The sequence below is a fragment of the Triturus cristatus genome, chromosome 11 (genome assembly GCF_964204655.1).
Source record: "Triturus cristatus chromosome 11, aTriCri1.1, whole genome shotgun sequence".
Taxonomy (NCBI): domain Eukaryota; kingdom Metazoa; phylum Chordata; class Amphibia; order Caudata; family Salamandridae; genus Triturus; species Triturus cristatus.
The window spans coordinates 999,031,187-999,052,402 of record NC_140594.1 but is presented as its reverse complement, the minus strand read 5'-3'; the positions used below and the strand labels follow the sequence as shown (position 1 = coordinate 999,052,402).

The 21,216-nt window shown below is 50.5% G+C and overlaps 1 protein-coding gene across 2 annotated transcripts in view; it reads right to left on the bottom strand.

Moving 5' to 3' along the window:
- PHC3 (polyhomeotic homolog 3) overlaps positions 1–21,216 on the bottom strand; it is a 590,730-nt gene that overhangs the window by 548,843 nt on the left and 20,671 nt on the right. The window lies entirely within an intron of this gene.

The window sequence follows — 21,216 nt, the reverse complement described above, 5'->3', positions numbered from 1 at the left end:
TCTGGCTGACCGCGGTATCGCGGGTCAGCTACGGTGTCGGGAAGACCCGCAAACATTACCTTTCAGAAATGCAGGTCGTCGATGACCTCTCGTTGTCCCACGCGTTGCAGGTCGATCTCCTCTCTGATGGAATCAGGAGCGCTGGCGTCGGCAGGGGTCGGGTGCTGCGGTGCGAAGTGCAGCGGTGTGGTGCCCTCAGGTCACGGTGCGAGTAGCGGCTCGGTGCCAGCGTCAGATGGTGTCGTCGGTGAGACCAGGGTCACAGTGTGGGATGAAGGCAGTGCTCGTCATGGTGCATTGTCGTTGCTGAAGCGCTGTCCTCGGCTGACGAACTGGAGTCAATGGCACTGGCGTCGGTAGGCCAAGGCTAAGGTGCGGGATGAGGGCGGTGCGTCGTGTAACTTTATGAGCGGTGCCCTCGAACCACATTGCAAGCAGCGGTGTCGAGTGAGGCATGAAGCGGTGTTGTCGGGGATACCAAGGCGTCGTTGTGGAGCGAGGCGGTGCGGAGTGCTGTGCCCACAGGTCGCAGTGCAAGCAGCGGCTCGGTGGCGGTGTCAGCAGGCGTCGTCGTGAGACCAGGGTCACGGTGCAACATTGCGGCAGTGCTCTCTGCGGTGCCAAAGCTTTGGCGTAAAGCAAGGCGGTGCGGTGCCCACAGGTCGGGTGCAAGCAGCGGATCGGTGGCGACGTCGACAGACGTCGTCGGTAAAACCAAGGTTGGGGTGTGGCGGTGCCCTCTTCAGGACACGGAGTCGGCAGCGGCATCGTAGACGGCGTCAGGCTTGAAGTCTTTGCTGTTCCTGAGACTTCTTGAACAGGGGGCAAGCTCTACCTCAAGCCCTTGGAGAAACTCACAAAAGTAGATTGCAGAAAGTTCAGTCCAGTCCTTTCACTGCCCAAGACAGAAGCAAACACTGCAGGCCAACACAGCAAAGCACACAGCAAAGTGGTAGTTCCTCCTCACAGCTTCTCCAGCTCTTCTTCATGGCAGTCTTCTTGATCCAAAAGAGTTCTTTGAAGTCTTTTCTATCCCTGAGACTTCCAACAGAAGGCAAGCTCTACTTCAAGCCCTTGGAGAAAATTCTAATAGCAGGATGATGAAAGCACAGTCCAGTCCTTTCCCTGCCCAAGACAGAAGCAACCACTGCAGGCCAACCCCTCAACACGCAGCATAGGGGCAGTACTCCTCCTCCAGCTTTCCCGGGTTCTTCTTCCTGGCAAGTTCCTTAGTTCAGAAGTAATCTAAAATTCTGGGGTCTGGGCCCAAATATTTATACCACCAAGGGGCATATGCATCAACCAAACTAATACCGATTCCTTAATAGCGAAAAATAAGGAATCGCCATTAAGGAATCGGTAATTGGCATGCATCAACAGATTCGGTAAAATTTAGCGATTCCTTAAAAATCGCTAAATTTACCGATTCCTTAATAGCGGGGCACGCAAACGGCCCCACTAGCAAATAGCGAGTTCGGTAATACCGATTTGGCTAATAGCGAGTTCGGTAATACCGAATTAGCAATTACCGAATCGGTAATAGCGAAATCGCAAATTGCCGCGTCGCACCGGGAACAGGCTGATGACATCACCAACCAGGAAATACTGCTGCCCCACCCACATAGCCTCGACAGAGGAGCAGACAGGAGCTGGAAAGAAGGACAGGCTGTGCAGAGTGAGGCCACACAGATTCTGCCAGTCACAGCACACATCCATCATGTCGCAGGAAGTGCCATCCAGCGCTGAATCTGCACGCAAGCGCAAGAAGAAGTTTTCAGACAGGGAGCTGGAGTACCTCATCGAGGGAGTGGCCAGCAAACACGACCGCCTCTTTGGCAAGCTGTCCCTCAAGGTGCCTGAGACTGAGAAGCGGCGCATCTGGCAGCGCATCCGTGAGAGGATCAATGCGGTTGGCGTCACTAGCCGCAGCATCGACGATCTCAAAAAACGGTGGTATGACCTCCGGAAGCTCGCAAAAGAGAGGATTGCTGAGAGGCTCCGGGAGGCAAGAAGGACTGGAGGCGGAACAAGCACTGCACCATCCAACACAGCCCTGGAGGACCTTGTGGAAGGGACGATAGAGCGGGAAGCCGTCGTGGGGGTGATCCAGATGGACACGTCCGGCGCAGCCACAAGTGCCCAAGGTAAGATGCATGCCTGTGCCACACCCAGCATAGCGTAAATCCATACCCATGCCCCCAGCCCAATCTCACTGTGTCTGCAGCTCTGGCACAGACAGTTCCACACATGACACTACTGCATCTTGGGAGTTGTAGTCTAGTCAGCCCAGAGTGCAGGCACAGGCGTAAATCCTCACACAACACATATGTTGTACATGGCTGTAGACTGTTCATTTGTTGGACCACAGAGGGACATTGATGGGTACAACACTATGTAGGTGTAATCATCCCACTAATCATGCACTGTTTCACACACAGATGCATCACCTGGGGACTCTGACGACAGCGACCAGCTGATCATCTCTGAGACACCCGTGGAGTCAGACCAGGAGACTGTGCAGGATGCGCACGCACCGCCAACACCTGCCACCCCACCAGCACCACCTCCACCAGCGCCACAATCATCGGCACCAGCACCAGTGCCACAAGCCAAGGCACCTGCGCCACAAGCCAAGGCACCACCACCTGCGCCACAAGCAACGGCACCAGCAAGCCAGCCTGCAGCCAGTGCAGCCACAATACCGCAGAGGCACAGGCACCAAGTTGCGCCCTTGCAGGAGATGGCAACCCCCCCCCCTCAATTGGCACCCACGCAGCGCACATCCACACCACCTGCTGCACCACATGGAGGCTCAAGATACGCACGGCGTCACAGGGCCCGTCGCAGTTCCGTCTCCTCAGCTGACCAGGATGTCCCAACAACCTCTGCAATTGAGGAGAGGATGCTGCGCACACAGAACCTGCGGGGAAGACATGTGGCTAGCATCAGCTGCAACATCGTGCGCCTAGCGAGGGAGATGCGCGCCATGACTGCAGCAGTCACCGACATGGGCTCCGCGGTCAGGGACATGGGCACGGCGGTCAGGGACCAGACCACTGCGGTTGCTGATGGCAATGCTCAGCTCAGGGAGGAGGTACGTGAGCTCACCCGTGCCATCAGGGAGGGCCATGAGTCCCAGAGGAGGAGTAACCGGCAGCTAATGTTGCGTTCTGCCGCCGCTACCAAGGCCATACAACGGCACAGCAACTGCACCGCTGTGTTGGCACGCCGCACAGTCTCCCTGCAGGTGGACCTTGGGCACTTCTGCGGTGATGTTGCCAAGTCACTGAGACACATCACCACTGCTGTGGAACAACTTCAGAGCAGCACATGCAGTGCTGCAGCATTGGGAGGGGATGACACCAGTGAGGCTGCCTCCAGTGTCAGCAGCGTGTCACTGGCAGAGGCCAGCACCAGGCGCCGAAGTTCGCGTGCCTCCACGGGGACAGGCCGTGGTGAGGGTATGGATGCACCTGAGCGGAGGCTTGGTGTACGTGGCAAGCGGCACTAGAAAGTTGTACATGCTGCAGGTCCATGGTGGAGCAACCATGGCCATCCAATTATTCTGTTTGCACAGGCCTGACTTTAAGGAACCTTTTATTTACATTTATGCAATCGGAGCATGATTCACAATGCTAGTTCTGTTGCACAATCCTCAGTGCTACTGTGCATTAAACAGTTGCACCCAACACCAACTTGTAATGTCTCATTTTACCCAGGGTCAAAAATGATTTTGCGTTATGTCTGTCCGCCTCCTATGGCCCTCTGCTGTGTTTGGGATGTGTGCCGGTCGTCGTTGGGCGGGTGGTTGGTCAGCCTGGGGGTCGTCATCCCTGTCCACCTCCATGGGTATCCCCCTTCTGGTGGCAATGTTGTGCAGCATTGCACATACAGCAATTATTCGACAGCATGTGTCTGGTTGGTATAGCATTGCGCCGCCAGTCTTGTGGAGGATACGGAAGCGGCTCTTGAGAATCCCAAAAGTCCGCTCTATCACATTCCTCGTGCTGATGTGTGCAGCGTTGTAGCGATGTTCCTGCGGGGTTGCTGGATTTAGGTATGGGGTTAGTATGTATTCCCGCAGGGCGTAAGCACTGTCACCTAGAAGATAGAAGCATAGACTTAGCATTGGTGATGTACATACATGTGTGGTGTTGGTGTGGGGAAGCGTAGTTCTACTTACCTAACAGGAGTCCCTCTCCAAATTCGCCATTGAGTAGTCGCCTGTGCATTCCACTGTTGCGGAAGATGTATGAGTCGTGTGTGCTCCCTGGGAATTGTGCCACTAGGTCCGTTATGATGTTGTTGGCATCGCACACAACCTGCACGTTGATCGAGTGGTATGACTTGCGGTTCCTGAAAAGGTACTCATTTGCTGACGGAGGGCATATGGGGATATGCGTGCAGTCGATGCATCCAATCACATGTGGAAATTGTGCCACCTGGTAGAATGCCTGTTTAGTGCGGTCCAACTGCTGTGGGGTTGTGGGGAAGCTGATGTGTCTGTGGAGCATTGTCAGCATGGCATCTAGGAATTTTTGGAAGAAGCGTGACAGTGCGCTTTGCGAAACACCTCCAGCAACCGCAATTACCCCCTGGAAACTCCCAGAGGCCAGTAGGTGCAGGCTGCATAGTACCTGAACGTGCGCAGGGATAGCATTTGTCCGGTGGGTCTGGTGCTGCAGTAATGGTTCCAGGTCTGCAATCAGGCGCATGATCATAGCGCGATTGAGGCGATATTTCTGGTACACCTCGTCCTCATTCTGGCCGAGCAGGGTTATGCGCAGTCTGAACACTCTCTCCTGTACCCTTCTCCTGCGCTGTCCTGCTGCATTGATCCGCATCCTCCTTGCAAGCACGTAGAGGGCAGCCATTTTGGGGGAGCCAACAGGGTCTCCTGGGCCAAATTTAAGGGTTTAGTGATTGCCTCAATCATTTGCACATGTAGGTTTTTTTTTTTTTTTTTTTTTTTGACTTTACCTCCAGGTTTTGATTCCCCTTATTTAGCTCTGGCAAAATAGCGATTTTTGGGATTTTCGGAATTAGCGAGTTTTCTTGCATTGGGGTGCGATTCTTTATTTGCTATTGGCAATTTCCGGGAGCTAATAGTGATTTCGGTAATTGCGGATTCGGTATTTAGCGATTCGGTAAATTAGCATTTTTGGTATTAGCGATTCGGTATGTTCGAGGTTATTTATTTAGCGATTCGTTATTTGCTCGGGTTTTGGGTTGATGCATTGGGATTGGGTATTTTTAACACAATACCGGGAGCTATTACCGAATCGGTATTTTACCGACTGGATTTTGGCTTGATGCATAAGGGTGCAAATCCTTTGTCCTCTGCAGGCAGAAGGTCCTGTACCTAGTTCAAACCAGTTCTGGGTGCATTCTACCAGTATGCACCTTCTTCCTTTGTCAGTGTAGGCCAGGGTCATCAGACGCACCACACGAGGTGGAGCCAGCATTGTGGAAGGCAGGCACAGCCCTATTCAGACCCAAGTGCTACTCCTCCCACCCATCTATGTGCAGATAGGTCTATTCAGCCCTGTCTCCTGGAGTCTCCCCCAGCCCCTGTCAGTCACAAACCACACAGACAGTACAAAAGCTAGCAGAGGCAGTCTGGATGATTAGGTAAGAAAATACCTACTTTCTAAAAGTGGTATTTTCAAACACAGAATGTTAAAACCAACTTCACTAAAAGATGTATTTTATCATTCTGAGTTCAGGCATGCTAAACTCGAATTCTTATCAGAGCAGTGGAATCCTTTGGGCTCCAGGTACTCGATGCTGCATAGTATGGATCTCAGTGAACTGCACAACTAATTACACAGACACATGCTCGATTCAAAAAGTATATTTTTGGCATCTGAGTTGCTGTAAAATGTACATCAGTTTAGTGATGGTATTTTAGAAAGTTTATAGGTGTGTGTTTGTTACAATAATTTTAAAAGGCACAAACACATTTATATATTGTTAAAGTGGAGATTTCTGTAGTCTGATAGATAGTGTGGCATCCATCACACAGTGATCTATAACCACCTTCATTTTTCTTATCTCAGCCAGGAATACCGACCATAAATTGGGGTGAAATGTTTGAGAACTACATTGTAGCGTTAGATGGACAGAATTTTTCATCAGCCAGGAGAAAAGCGCTACTGTTAAGCATTCTTGGCAGTGAGGGGCAGAGAGTATTTAAATACTTACCTGTAGCAATGGGACCTACTCGTCAGCCAATGGATAATGAGTACAAAGTGGCACTCAAGAGGTTTGAAACTAGATTTGCTAAGGAAACTAATTTGTTCATGGCACATTATACATTTTACACTCAACCACAATCGGAACATAAGTCTATTGATGAGTTTGTGGCCAGAATCAGAGATCTATCATTTAAGTGTCATTTTGTAGTAATGATAGATGATTTGATTTGCGATCAACTTATTGTTCAGTGCAAAGAAAAGAAAATACAGGAAAGGCTGTGGGCTACTAAGGATCCAGCACTTAAAGATACGGTAGAGATGGCCAAGGTAATAGAGGAATCACAACGTTGCATGAAATAATTGAGTAAAAGGGACAAGAACAGTGAAGAGCCTGAAGTGTAGAGGGGTGACAATTTGGGCCCTGAGGGAGAGGTCAGCGCAGTTTCTAGAAACAGTAGCAAGGGAGTTGCTGGGAACATAAAAAGCTATATGGACACACAAACCGAAGAAATGTGGTTTTAGTGGGAGCACGTATCACACCTCTGAATCGAAGAGATGTTTTGAGGCCAGCAAAGAATGCAGGAAGAGATGTTGCAAATGCCATTTTGCAAGGATGTGCAAAGAAAGCAGTAAATGCAGTAAAAAGTATGGTAAATCCGGAGTGGGTTCTGTAGAAACAGGTGAAGATATATGTTATAATGACAAAAGTTTGGTAGTAGGGGAGACAAGGGAAGCAAAAGACGTGTGTGAAGATAAGAGGTGTATGATGACACCAACAGCTGAATTTCAAGTGTGCTGGTTTACAATAGCACTGATGATACATTCAGGGTCCATGTATACTATTATTCCAGAAAAGTTGGTCAGGCCACAATGGATGAATGTTAAATTGCTACCCAAGGACATAAATCCAGGAGGGTATCAGGGGGAGACAATTGACATTGTGAGATACATAGAAGGCACTATACAGTTTGGTTCACGTAAAGTTACAGGGAAAGTATATGTATCTGTTGATGGTCCAGCAGTATGACTTCAATATCATGATCAATCCAAGGGCACCTAATCAGGTCATGGTTTGGAGGATGTACATTTACAGGATGTGTTGGGTGATGCACAGGATGTTTAAAGGGGTATGTGCACAAAGTAGTTTTAAAAGAGAGAGTCATTCCAATTCAACACAAATTAAGACGAGTACCTTTGGCGGTGGGAGGTGAAGTAAAGAAATGTTAAAATGAAATATTGGAGGCAGATATTATCAAACCTGTGGATAACTCTCCGTGGATTTCACCAGTAAAGTGCACACCGAAACCTAATGGCCATTAAAGATTATGTGTGGATTTGAGGTTCCCAAATCACAATGTTGTTTCTGATACCTTTACACTCCCCAACATAAATGAACTGTTAACTTCCAGAAGAGGTGGTAGATACTTTTCAAAACTAGATTTGAGGAGTGCCTCCAAGCATGTGAAATTGCATAAAGATTCCAAGCATCTCACTGCTTTCATAAAAAGTGAAGGCACATTTTAATTGACTCGTATCCCACTAGGCTTGGTCCCCGCAGCGAGTGTCTTTCAGCGAATGATGTCTCACTTGTCTTAAGGGATGGAAAATACAGGTTTTCTTTTTTTTTAAATAGATGACATTTTTGCTTTTGAGAAGACAGAACGACATAACACAATACTTAAAAAAGTCTCAAAGAAATTGAATGAAACTGGTTTGACATTAAGTGCACATTTCTGACTCAACAGATTGAGTTTTGGGTTATTCTATAGCTAAAGGTGGTATTAATCTTAAACGGTGATTAGTTGATACCATTACGTTGGCTCCTTCTCCCAGGACAAAGATCAATTGACATCATTTCTGGGGTTCATAGAATATTATGGCACATTTGTTGAGAAGTTTTCTGATATGACTGAGGAGTTGAGGAAATTGCTACGCAAAGGTAATAAGTTTGTGGTGGATAAAGAACAACAAATCTGTTTCGAGAAAATAAAAGCCGAAATTTGTGAATCGAACATTCTGACAACTGTTGACACACAACCTAAGTCAGTCTTCATGGTGGATGGAAGTGCCTCTGGAACGTGAGTTTTATTGCCCTAAATTCATGGAAAGAGTGTGGTGTTTGCGTCAAGAACATAGATGCAATTAGAACAAAATTATTTAGTGATTGAACTGAAAGCTCTGGCTGCTGCATAGGGAGCTGAATGTGTGTGTGTGTATATCTATGGGGCACACAATATGTTTTAAGAACTGATCACAAACCTTTGTTGAAGATTTTTTCACCAGGGGGCAGGAAAAGGTTCCGCTAGGTTAGCAAGGTTGGCCGCGAGATTGCAGGAATATATGTATACTGTGGAGTTTATTCAGGGTTGGCGGAATGTAGAAGCTGACCATCTATCTAGAATGTCTATGGATTCGGAATGTGTGGATGGTACCACCATAAGGGAGAATGAAATGGAAGGTGCTGTAGCATTAGTACAGGATGTGGTGCACTATGGGTCGGGTGCATATTCCATGCTGGAGTGGGAGGAGGAGATGAACAATTATATGGTGTTGATGGATGTTATGAAGATGATTCATAACAAGGGAAAGTGTGATTCCCATATTGGCAAGCCAATATTTCAAAACTCTTAATAAACTCACTGTGTATGGCCAAAGTGTCATTATGAGAGGTGATCAGGGGGGCGTGAGGGGAAGCGGACTTCAGAGCTCCGTCTGTAGATTCCCCCTGCCCGCAATGATCCCGATAGCCTAGCGGGGCCCATATCTCCGAAACTGGTGGGGGAAGTGCTGGTGCTGAGCGGCCGCAGAGGGGTGACAGCGTCTTGACAGTGGAGAAAGCGCTGATCGTCTTCCCGACGGCTCCGGGTGCGGAGCAATCAAGATGGCGGCCGGGCACTGATTTGACTGCCTTAGCCACGCACTGCTGAGGAGACCAGAGGCCCGCAGTGAGTACAGCCCGGTGGCTGAGACGTCAGCCGGCTGGGGACCAGCCTTGGGGAGAGCAGGGTCCCGCCATATGTGGAGTACGAGTTGCGCTCCTCTGAACTTGGTGGTGCATCACCCCCGCAAAATGGCGGCGGGAGAGGCAAGATCGGGCCCTGCCAGCCAAGGCAATAAGAGACTGTTTGTGGAGGTGCAGCGTGGGGGTAGCAGTTGCGGATAGCCCTGCTCCCAACTGATTGTCAGCAGAGGGCTGGGGCACACACCCTGAGTGCCGTTCTGCGGGACTGAGGTGGTGGAAAGTGGCGCTGTGCTGGGCCTCTGTAGTTCAGGACCCTGACTGAGAGCACGACAAGACGGAGTGCGGCTGGAGACGAAGGGGTGAGAGCAAACAGGGCCCGCTTGCGAACTGAACCAGAGGTGCCAGGAGGGCATCCTCATAGCGGAAGGCTACTGCTTCACTTGGAAATTCTCCTGAGTCTGCATCGAGTAGATGGCGATACCTGTGCAGGGGTGTTTTCCCGCACTAGCGCCCAACGCCGATGACCTGTGTGCACAACAGGGAGCTCTGAAGGTAAGGCAGGAGGCCTGAGGGTGTGGACCGACGCTCCGCTCTGCCCCCCGGCTCGACGCCGGTGCTTGGGGTACCTGTTTGTCGCTGCTCCGGAGACTCTTGTGGACCTACGCCACCACTAACAATGGGGAATGTCCAGAAAGAAGGGGTTCGCCATACTGCATGTGGAGGACACGGGACCGCCTGCTGATGACGAGGAGGAGGTGGCAGTGAGGCGGAAGGAGGGCGCTCCGGAGGGCCCCACTCTGGCGGATATCATGCAGGCCATCACTTCTTCACGAGAAGCACTGGAGACCAAGATGGATTCCATAGGAGCGGATTTCAACCTGTTGAAGGACGACCATCACAAGCTTAAGGAATGAGTGAAGATTAACGAGAAAACCCAGGAGGAGGTCCCGGAGGCGATTGCCACACTATAGCACTCGCTGAAAACAATTGAAGCCAAGGTCAAGGTGCTAGAGCTGCGAGCAGAAGACAGTGAAGGGCGCTTGCGTAGGAACAACCTGCGTATTGTGGGGGTCCCGGAACGAGAGGAAGGGGACGATGCGGTGCAGTATATGGAGAACTGGCTTGAATTGGAAGTGGCCCTGGAGGGGCTCTCCTTCTATGCACTCGAGCGAGCCCACAGGGTCCCGGGCTAGACCACCCAAACCTGGAGCCCCTCCTCGGCCGATGGTGGTGCGGCTGCTTCATTACCGGGATAGGGATCATATCCTGCAACAAGCCTGGGAGAAACGAAATTTGCAGAGTGGGAATGCCAGGGTGATGATTTTTCCAGACTTCACCAGGAAGGTGCAGCGGCCTTTCTCCCTCTCAAGCAGACGTTGCGCCAGTTACAACCCCCATATGCCATGTTATTCCCAGCACGTCTCCGGGTGGTCGACAACACAGAGACTCACTTCTTTACTGCCCCACAAGAAGCCTGGCACTGGCTGGAGATGCGGCAGACACGCGAGGCTGGTGCGTTTCCGCCAAGCAGTGCCCGACGAGCATCGGGCACCCCTACGCAGTCTCCAAGGGCTCCCACGCCGACAGGTTTCCAACTCGAGAGACACAGAGCTGTGCAGGTCATTGCGGAGATTAGCCAGGGGGGGGGGGCTAGCCCAAACTCGACGACTAGCGAACATGGTATAGACAGCTCTGAAGGCTCCTGTCCCAGTAGCACGAACGGAGACTCTGAGATTGAATTGCTGGATGTCACACCCCAAACAGCGGATGGAATTGTCTGACGGACTCACGCCGAGCTGCAAGAGGAACGGTTCCTTAGACGATGGGGGCTGACTGCTGGAGAGGCTGCCATGAGGTGGCACCAGATTACTGGCACCAGAGCAACTGCTGGGGTCACCACCGGTATTGCGGGGAGGGGGGTTAGCCTGGGGGGTTCTGGGTACAACAGGGCCCGCCTAAGCCTTTCCACTTTTCGTGACTTGTAGTTCACTGCACTAGGTTGGATGGGGACTTGTTGGTTGGTACCTGTCCTGGGGAGGGGGAGTTGGGGGGTTTGGGTGTTGAGGGGGTTTTGTTTGGGACCCGGCATGTCACTATGGGGAGGTTTGAAGGAGGACTGACACGGTTTGAACAATGGGATCCCCCATAGGCATTAAATGCATCTCTTGGAATGTCAGGGGGATGCACACGATGACGCGTCGTCATAAAATACACGCCTACCTGGTGCAAAGAGGGGTACAGATTGCCCTGTTGCAGGAAACTCATTTGACGCGGAAGGAAGGGATCGCATTGCAGAAAAGATGGCAGGGGCAGGTATATTACACTACGTATTCGGCCTATGCCAGAGGCACATTGATTTGGGTGCGGGCAGGGGTCCCTTATCAGAGTACAAGACAGCTAATGGATCCGGATGGCAGGTATCTGGTGGTATTGGGCGGTTAGACGGCAGGGATGTAGTGCTAGGGAGTATCTATGCCCCACCGTGGACCAATCTACATTCTATGCACACCTCTCAGGGACGCTGGCGACTATGCTGACAGGGTCGGCGTTGTGGGGGGGGGGGGGATTTTAATAGTATTACTGACATTGACCAGGACCGATCTCACCCACCACTGCCAGACGCTCCCATATATAGGGGCTTGCAGCGATCAGACATGACTGGCAGCGACACTGGGGATTGACGGATATCTGGAGGGTCCACCACCCGGAAGAAAGGGATTACTCCTACTAATATGCACTGCACGAACTGCACGTTAGGTTGGACTCGATCAAATGTTCCCCAGACGTGCAAAGTGGAGTCACACTTAGTGAATACTTGGCTAGAACAATTTCTGATCATAACTAACCCTGGGCGTATTTCGTGAAGTTGCACTACGCGAAGCTACGCAAAGTGCACTTCTCACTACGCAAGCTACGCGTAGCACTTCGCGAACTGTGTAGTACCCTGTTCGCACTGTGCGAAATGTCGTTTTCAATGATTGCACAGTGCGGACAAGCATCCGGCACTGTGCAATCAGTGAAAACGGCATCTTGCACAGTGCGAGCTGTAGTTTTCTGCTGCTCGAGTAGATTTTTACTCGAGCTGCAGATTTCTCAACGCGGACTGGTAGTTTCTCATCGCGAGCGGTCTCAAGCATACGCGACCACTCGCAATGAGAAACCTGACTTCCTCGCGTTGAGAATCTCGCCAGGATGTTCATTTTCCATGCTCGCGATCGGCAACTTGATGTTGCTGATCGCGAACAAGGAAAAAGTCTCGCCGGGATGTCATTTTGCTTGCTCGCGGTCGCCAACTTGATGTTGAGGACCGCGAGCAAGCAAAAAATGACCGCTGCACTACGATACGCTACGCATGTTTGCACTGTGCTACGTGCAATTCGCGTAGTGCGAAGTAGCGCAAACTTCGCAAACTACGCAAGCGTAGCGTAGTGCTTTGCCCAGGCTTAATCATAACCCGTTGTTGTTGTTCTTAGACTGGCTGCAGATCCGGCGTACTATACCTAGTTGGCGCTTGCGCCCGGAGGTATCGGAAGATCCGGTGTTTCGGGCCACAATAGGCTCCGCTATTGATGATTATTTTTTAGATAATGCCGGAACAACGACGAGTTCACTTATTGAGTGGGACACTTTTAAAATTGTCGTTAGGGGACGCTGCATTGGGGAAGTAGTTGGAGTACGGAGGGTACTGCTGCGGGAAGTGCAAACTTCGGAGCACAGGCTCCGGGAGCTGGAGAAAGAGAGACCAGAGCAAATAGACAGGCAAGTCCTCGCTACGCAAGTAGAAAAGCTGTACTGCTTTGATTATAAGGCATACATCTCCCGAGCCCATACGGAACGTGACAAATCTGGGGCACTGTTGACCTGGTTAGCCAAACCCACGCGTAGGGGTGGGACGATCTTGGAATTAAGGGGACAGGGGGCAGAGGTATTCCACAATCAACAAGATATCAACGATCAGTTTTTGCATTATTATGCTTCCCTCTACCAGAGTAGACTTGACCCATGGGCTGAGGACGCGCGGGTTTCCTGGCTGGAGTGGAGCTTCCGAAGGTTGATGCTGAGGCGGCGGAGGAACTAGGCAGGGAGGTGGAGATTGGGGAAGTTCGTAGCGCCATCAATCATATGGCTAGGAATAAGACCCCGGGGACGGATGGGCTCACGGTGGAGTTTTACTTTACATACATAGATGTATTGGCCCCACGACTAGTAACACTGTACAACAAGGCAAAACAGGAGGGTTGTCGACCAGCCTCAACGAGGGAAGCGATAATTGTCCCACTGTTAAAACTTGGTAAGCCACTTGAGGACCGGACTCTGTATCGGCCCCTAGCAATGTTTAACTTAGACTATAAAATATTAAGCCGGATATTAGCAAGTTGGCTATTAGCCCACATGCCGACACTTATCCATGTAGATCAGGTGGGTTTTATTCCATCCAGGAACACGGCGATGAATGTCCGTAGGCTGCTGCGCGTATTGGGGGCAGACACATACTGCAAGGAGGAGGTGTGCATTTTTACGGTCGACATTGAGAAGGCTTTTGACAGCCTAGAATGGCCATATCTCTTTGGGGTTCTGCGAGCCTTTGACCTGGGGGACCGCTTCGTAGAGTGGACTGCGCTCCTATACAAAAATTCCACTGCCAGGGTCCGGACGGTGGGGTTGATTTCGGAGGCTTGTATGGTGGGCAGAGGGACGAGGCAGAGTTGTCCGCTTTCGCCCTTACTGTTTGCACTGGCGATGGAACCCATGGCTGCGCATGCCAGGTCAGGCCGTTACTATCAGGGGCTGATGGTGGAGGGACAATTGCATCACATTGCTTTATATGCCGACGACCTCCTACTGTTTCTGGCCGACTTGGGGGAGGCCTTGCGAGGAGCAAAGGAGCTGCTCGGTGTCCTGGGGAGAGTTGCGGGGCTAAGGGTGAACTGGACCAAGTCATGTCTTTTCCATACGCGGTCCGGTAGAGACGGATCTGCGGAAGCTGAGGGTGTGCCTTGGGAAACTAGATGCCTACCTTACCTGGGCACTCGGATATACCATGACCCTGTCAATCTGCTGCAGGGTAACGTAGGGCGCGCAGTACATAGCACGAAGGTCAACTTTGAGTTTTGGGGGACCCTCCCCTTATCTGTGGCGGGCAGGGTGGCGTTGGTCAAAATGGTTACATTACTCAGGCTTCTCTATTTCTTCGGGACGTTACCACTCTGGATCCCACGGAAGATTTTTGCGCAACTCAATACACTGCTGACGGGTTTCCCCTGGGTTACGGGGAGGCGGAGAGTGGCTCTCACCACTATGATGAGATTCCGGGCGGAGGGAGGTTTCGCGGTACCAGATTTAGAGGCCTTCTATCATGCAGCACAGCTGCAGTGGTACACAAAATGGATGGCAGGACAGTTAAAAACACGGAGGACCATGATGGTCAGGACCCGAGCCTGACCCTCCTTTCCAGGGTGCTGCTGCGTCTTCCTGTGGGGGTGGGGGAGATCCCCTCAGATTTACAAACGGTGCGCCAATGTTGGAACAGGCTAGCTAGACGAGTGCAGGTGCGGACCCCATATGCGCCTGAGATCCCGTTAGTTGTTTGTGAAGCTTTGCCCCATGGAGGGGACTGGAGCGGGTTACGATTATGGACTGAGGGTGGGATCTCCACTATAGGAGATTTATTTGAAGACAATACCTTGCTTCCTTTTAATGATCTTTGGGAGAGGTACGACATCCCCAGAGGTGATTTCCTCCTACATGCCGCTTTGACGGCAGCTATCAGGGAACACTGGCGAGGGGGGGATGGTGGAGCCCCAGAGCTGCCTAGCCTGTCAATATGTGGTGATGGCGGCGGGTACTATTAAGGCAGTCACCTGCCTTTACAGGCGCATCACACAGGGACTGCGCAAGCCCCTCACAGCATTGCGTCTCAAATGGGAGGAGGACCTGGGTGAGGCTATTTATGAGAAGCCATGGGGGGAACTTGTGGAAACGGCCTGGAAGAGCTCTAGGAACGCACAATTTCAGTTGATTCACTTCTATGTCCTGCACAGAGCGTACCTTACCCCGGGCAAGGTTAATGAATACTTTGGGGGCAGGACTGCGTGCCTGAGATGCAGTCTGGAGGGTGCGGGATTGTCCATTTCTGGGAGAGTTCTGGAGGGAGGTGACAACTAGGCTGGCGGGCGTGACGGAGAGACACATAGCACTGACACCAGGTTGTGGTTTGCTGCACTGGTTCCCTCACAATGCTAGGAATAAAGTTACTAGTAAGTTCATAAATCTGGGGTTGGTGTTGGCTAAATGAGAATTTACTAGTAATTGGAGAACGAAAAACGGCCCAAAAGTGACACGCTGGACTAGGGAGCTGGAGAAGTGGACGGATTGTGAGGGGACCTTCCGACTGCAGATGGCCAACCACACGGGTAATGAGAGAACGTTCGAGATGGCACGGGCATGGGTGGCATTGGTGGACCTGTTGAAACTCCCGACCGACGACACTGACGATGTCCCGGGGGAGGTGGACCTTGTCGCAGGGGAATGATCCAGAGGCTGCCTTGTTGCCTTGTCGGCACTCCTGGTCCGGGCTGACAGGACGATCATCCCATCCACGAGCACCAGTAATCAGAAGCATGGGAAACAGCGCCCCTAATATATGATTGAATTGACCAATGTCCGAGCATAGATGCTTTGCCGTGTTAGCGACATGCCTGGGGGGTAGGGAGGGAGGGGGGTTAGAGGGAGTTTGGAGGGAGTTGGGAGGGTGGGAGGGGGATCATTGATTGTTATCCCTGCAGGAACACTGAAATCTCGGACACATAGAGTGCCCTAGTAAGCTCCACAGGATCTTGAATAGCGGGTGGGCATTGGATTAAGATGTGCGTTCTTTTATTGCCGCGACAGGTGGGCTGGCAATCGCACTTGATGGTCTATTGTGCACTTTTGTATCCCACTATGTTGAAACATGGGATGTATGTCTTGTCTTCCGCAACGCCCTGCGGACCGTTTTCACTGTTTTATTGCAAATCAATAAAATTTGTTTACAAAAAAGAATTATGAGAGGTGATCAGTTTTCACCTCCTCAGGGTTTGAGATCAAGACTAATCATGTTGTTGAACGGGGGTCATTTAGGTTAAAGATTAACAAAGAAAAGACTGAAAATAGAATTTTGGTGGCCTGGGTTAGATGAGCAGGTCAATGTGTGGGTAGAAAAATGTGTGGTATGCAAGGAAAGCGAAAGAAGATTGAGAGCAGGAGATAAATTGTCTGAGGGCCAAATTGAGGATCCTGGAAGACCATGGCACATGGTGTGCTTAGACTTTATAGGTCACATGTCGGAGTTGTCATAAGAGAAGCGATTTGCTTTAGTGTTGATTGATGTGAATTCCAAATGGTTGATCATAAGATTTATGAGAGAAGTCATCTCTAACAAATATGAAGGAACATGGGGACATTTTAGCTAAGGCGGGAGTACAGGCTGTGCTCATTGCAGACAAAGGCACACAGCTGGCGTCTTCTGAAATATTTCGTTTTCTTGATCATGGATGAACAAGCCATTCATGTACTTCCCTCTATAATCCACAAGGTAAATGGCATGGCTGAGAGGGCTAATATATTGATTAAGGGAACCATTCAGATGGCACTGGCCAGTAATTATGATGTGAGAGAATGGTTTCGGCTATGGTGTGGGCATATCGCACAAAAATGTCAATTTCAAGAAATGCGTGGACACACTCCAGGTACCAAATTGTTACCGGCATGGTTTAGAAATTGGGTGAGATCTGGTGACAGAAATACATGGGGTAAAAACTAGAGGTCTATTAACAAGATAGAGAGAGGTGATTGCTTTATGATCAAGTCAGGACATGTGAAGGGTGGTCTTTCTAAGTTCAAAGCTCCTTTATTTGTGGAGAGAATTAGCAAGTTCTGTGTAGTGGAGGAAGGTGGTGAGAGGTGGAATTTGAGGAATGTGGCCCTGTATCAAAAAGGAGGAGAGTGTACAAGGTAAAGAGTTAGAGAAAAGGAAGATGGTTGTTCAGGAGCAATGCTTATGAGAGATCAACACTAAAGATGAGGAATACAATAAAGATACTGGGATAGGTAACTGTAATGCTTCCAAATCATCAAGGAGTGTAGAATTTGTGGCAACCTTCTTATCTAAAAGAATATGTAAGATGATCTAAATGTGGCCATGCATTTGGTGATACAGTTAAGTTAGTGTCTTAATGCGCTTCTCGGAAACCGGGTGACACTTACCTTCGCCTTCCTGCTTTCTTTTCCTGCCATGAGGGGAACGGCCATCGAGGGGGAGATCTTGGCTGCAGTCCAGTGTCGCCGACGCCGTGAGGTGAACGGCCACCTAGACTACAACCCCCAGAATTCCTGGCACTGGGCGCTTGCCGATGATGATATCCGGCAGCGCCTAGGCCCTTCAAAAGCCCTACAGGTGCCACGCAGCGCGGGACGCGCTTCTTGGAAACCGGGTGACACTTACCTTCGCCTTCCTGCTTTCTTTTCCTGCCGTGAGGGGAACGGCCATCGAGGGGGAGATCTTGGCTGCAGTCCAGTGTCGCCGACGCCGTGAGGGGAACGGCCACCTAGACTACAACCCCCAGAATTCCTGGCACTGGGCGCTTGCCGATGATGATATCCGGCAGCGCCTAGGCCCTTCAAAAGCCCTACAGGTGCCCCACAGCGCGGGACGCGCTTCTTGGAAACCGGGTGACACTTACCTTCGCCTTCCTGCTTTCTTTTCCTGCCGTGAGGGGAACGGCCATCGAGGGGGAGATCTTGGCTGCAGTCCAGTGTCGCCGACGCCGTGAGGGGAACGGCCACCTAGACTACAACCCCCAGAATTCCTGGCACTGGGCGCTTGCCGATGATGATGATATCCGGCAGCACCTAGGCCCTTCAAAAGCCCTACAGGTGCCCCGCAGTGCGGGACACGCGTGGGCGGCACCCGGGCGAAGCCCGGCCCAAGGGCAGGCCCGTCCTTGCCTGTCGTAGACCGAAGGAGGCCGGGCTGGGCAACCCCTCTGTCACCTAAATCAGGAGCACGAACTGTAAGTACTGTATTGGCTGTAAGACGTGTAAACCGGCTAATATTGCCTAGATTTTACCGTGCTACTCTTTGCTGTGAGCTTTTCTCTGGCCATTGTGTCCACCTACAATGGGGAAGAGGAAATTAACCGAGGCTGGGGATCCATCGGCGTGTAAGAGAGGGAAAAAAGCCAAGAAAATTGCTCACGCCGCTAGTAATTGTGTCCTAACTAGGATTGAGGGCATCGTGGATGAGTGCGAGGAGATTTTGATCACCACTACTGCCGCTACACCTGCCACTGATGGAAATCAGCTTGTGGCTTTACCGGCCCAGTCACTTTCACATGAGAGACACATTCCAGCTATGTTCTCCAAGAAATCATCAAATAAACATTCAACGCTCGAGGGGAACAGCACAGTGGTTAGCACCCATGGTCTTACATCTCCATTAAAATGTGTTGACCCAAGTGACCCAAGTGTCCCCGCAACTATCGACAGTGACTGCATTCTTGCCCAAATACCCTGTTCCAATAGATATGCTGTTTTAGACTCTTGTGTAGAATCAATTGATACCGCCACTTGTAGTAAAGCAGAGTCTGTTGTGCCCATTGTTAGTTCCTTATGTTGTACTGTCTGTGGGCCCCAAAATGATGCCCTTCGCTTGAGAGTGGAGACCCTCGAAAAAGAACTAGCTATGCTGAGGGAAAAGGTGGTTCTACTCTGGAGTGGAGTTCCTGGTATAGCTGTCCCCGTACCCAAAATGTCTAGTATTCGACCCTGTCAGGGTACGGCGGGAAATAGCTTTGGAAAGCCGAGCCAGGGAATGGTTAAAGACCAAGGGATAAAAGGTGGGCCTTTTAATACCAACTCTTTCCCCTCCACTCATACCACAAATCCACACCCTGCCGTGGGACTCAGAAAGGGTAACAGAGGAGACTCTACAGATCGTCCCCTCCCAGTAGCTAACCATGACCATATGGCTACAAGTAGGGTAGAGAAGCCCTCCCAACCCTATCTTAGGCCCAATTCAGGCAATCTACACGTAAGGGGCCCCACAATCTTCATGACCAGGGTCCCCAAACCTCTAAATCCCCATACCCACGAAACCCACGATTCCCTTCTCAATAAAGTTATCCATTGGATACGATATGTGAGGGGTTGTAGGTCTGTTATACGGGAGGATTTGGTAGAGGCAACTAGGATAAAAAACAGGGCTCAGAGACAGATTGTATTGAGATCAAGCTTTGCAATGCCGAACTAGCCGAAAACCTGGTGGCGCTAGAATTTCGTACTTCTCCACCAGGATCTTCGACAATCCAGTTTCGCAGTTCTCCATTATGGTCAACAGTCGGGGAAGTAACAGAGTCAGGTCTATGCTTGGTTGATTGACTGGATAAAAACTCTCCTTTTTATTCCGATACCATTACCAAAGGGGAGAGAAAGGACGACCCAGCCAACTTGCCAATTGTCAGTAGGGTGGGGCAAGCAGAGTGGGGGTGCACTCCAGTTGACTACCCTAGCGACGCAAGTGTAGGTGGTTCCGGAACGTTCACCAGTCCTCAAGGACCACTACGTTTTCTTTACTGGAACATTGCGGGGTTATAAAAAAAACTGTTGCTCCCTGAGTGGAACACCTTTATAGACAATCAAGACATCTGCTTGTTTCAGGAAACGTGGAGTATGGTGCCCCTTCACAAGCCCGGGTTTACCACCCATTTTATCCCAGCCACTAGATCAGGGAAAGGCCGCCCTGCGGGGGGACTTCACATCTGGATTAATGTGCATCTTAACTGGGTAGTTTCCTTTCACCCAACCCCTTCGATTGATATTCTGCACTTAACGATAAAAGGCTTAAAAAATGATCCTAATTTAGGAATCTTTAATGTCTACGCCAGAGGCTCTTCTGGGGCTCAATTCTCTCCAACCATAGCATCATTAGAGAGAGAGTTATCTAAAACTAACCCCAAATCAGTTGTTATTGTGACCGGCGATTTCAACTGTACATTCGAACCTCTTTGTACTCTGGACGTTTTGGGCACCGAGGACCAGGATACTAAATTTGCTATCCCTTCTCTTGGTTTGGCCCCCATTAAGAAATGGTCCCAAAGGGCAACGCAATTATGCGCCCTTACATTGGAGCATAACCTTAGAGCCGTTAACGGCAGATCACGCTCTGATATCTGTGGGGCCAATACATACAATAGAGCTAGCTGCCCGTCCAGGATAGATTACATCTTACTGGACTTACGACTCTGGCATGGTTTAGTCGACATGAAAATTTCACCTTCCCAGGACAGCGATCACAATCCGCTATGCATGCTTTTAACCAATTCCTGGTCGGTCGCTAAACCTGGTAATGCAATGAAATTGACTACAAAAGAGGTAGTCCCCTCTCATTGCAATAGACGCCTTAAATGGCATAAGGTTGCCCAAGACGAAGAGAAATTGTGCAAAATAAAAACCTTAGTTGAGCAGGTCTAGGGAGCTTGGTATTCTCCAAGAGCCCTCTATGGGTGCACTGAACCCCCCCTTTTTGCTTCAGTATCAAGATTATCGATAAAATGGGTCTTCTCCTCACCATCCCTGATTCCCATACCCATAAACCAATTAGCGGGTCCACCAACCTTTGGTATTCTAGGGAATGCAGGGAGATGAGACGTAAGTTAACAGCTGCCCTCCAAAGCAACAACACCATTATGGTTAGGCTAGCGAGGAAAGAGTACGCAAAGACAATTGAGAAAGCCAAGCGTACATGGGAGGAAGCGCACTGGCAGGATCTTCGATCCGCGGCCCTTTTGCGGGATGCCACGTTATTCTGGGAACTCATTGATAAAGGCAGTCGTATGGGTGAAGCTCCAATTCCCAACCACATCTCCTCGCATCAGTGGCATACACACTTTACCAGCCTGTATAGCGCAGTTAACCCCCAGCCACATCTGACAACTACTCCGTCTCCTATACCACCTGAGGCCCTTCCACCAGCTGTGTTTTCTGTGTCCGTTATGGACTCGGATCTCTTCAAGCCTAATG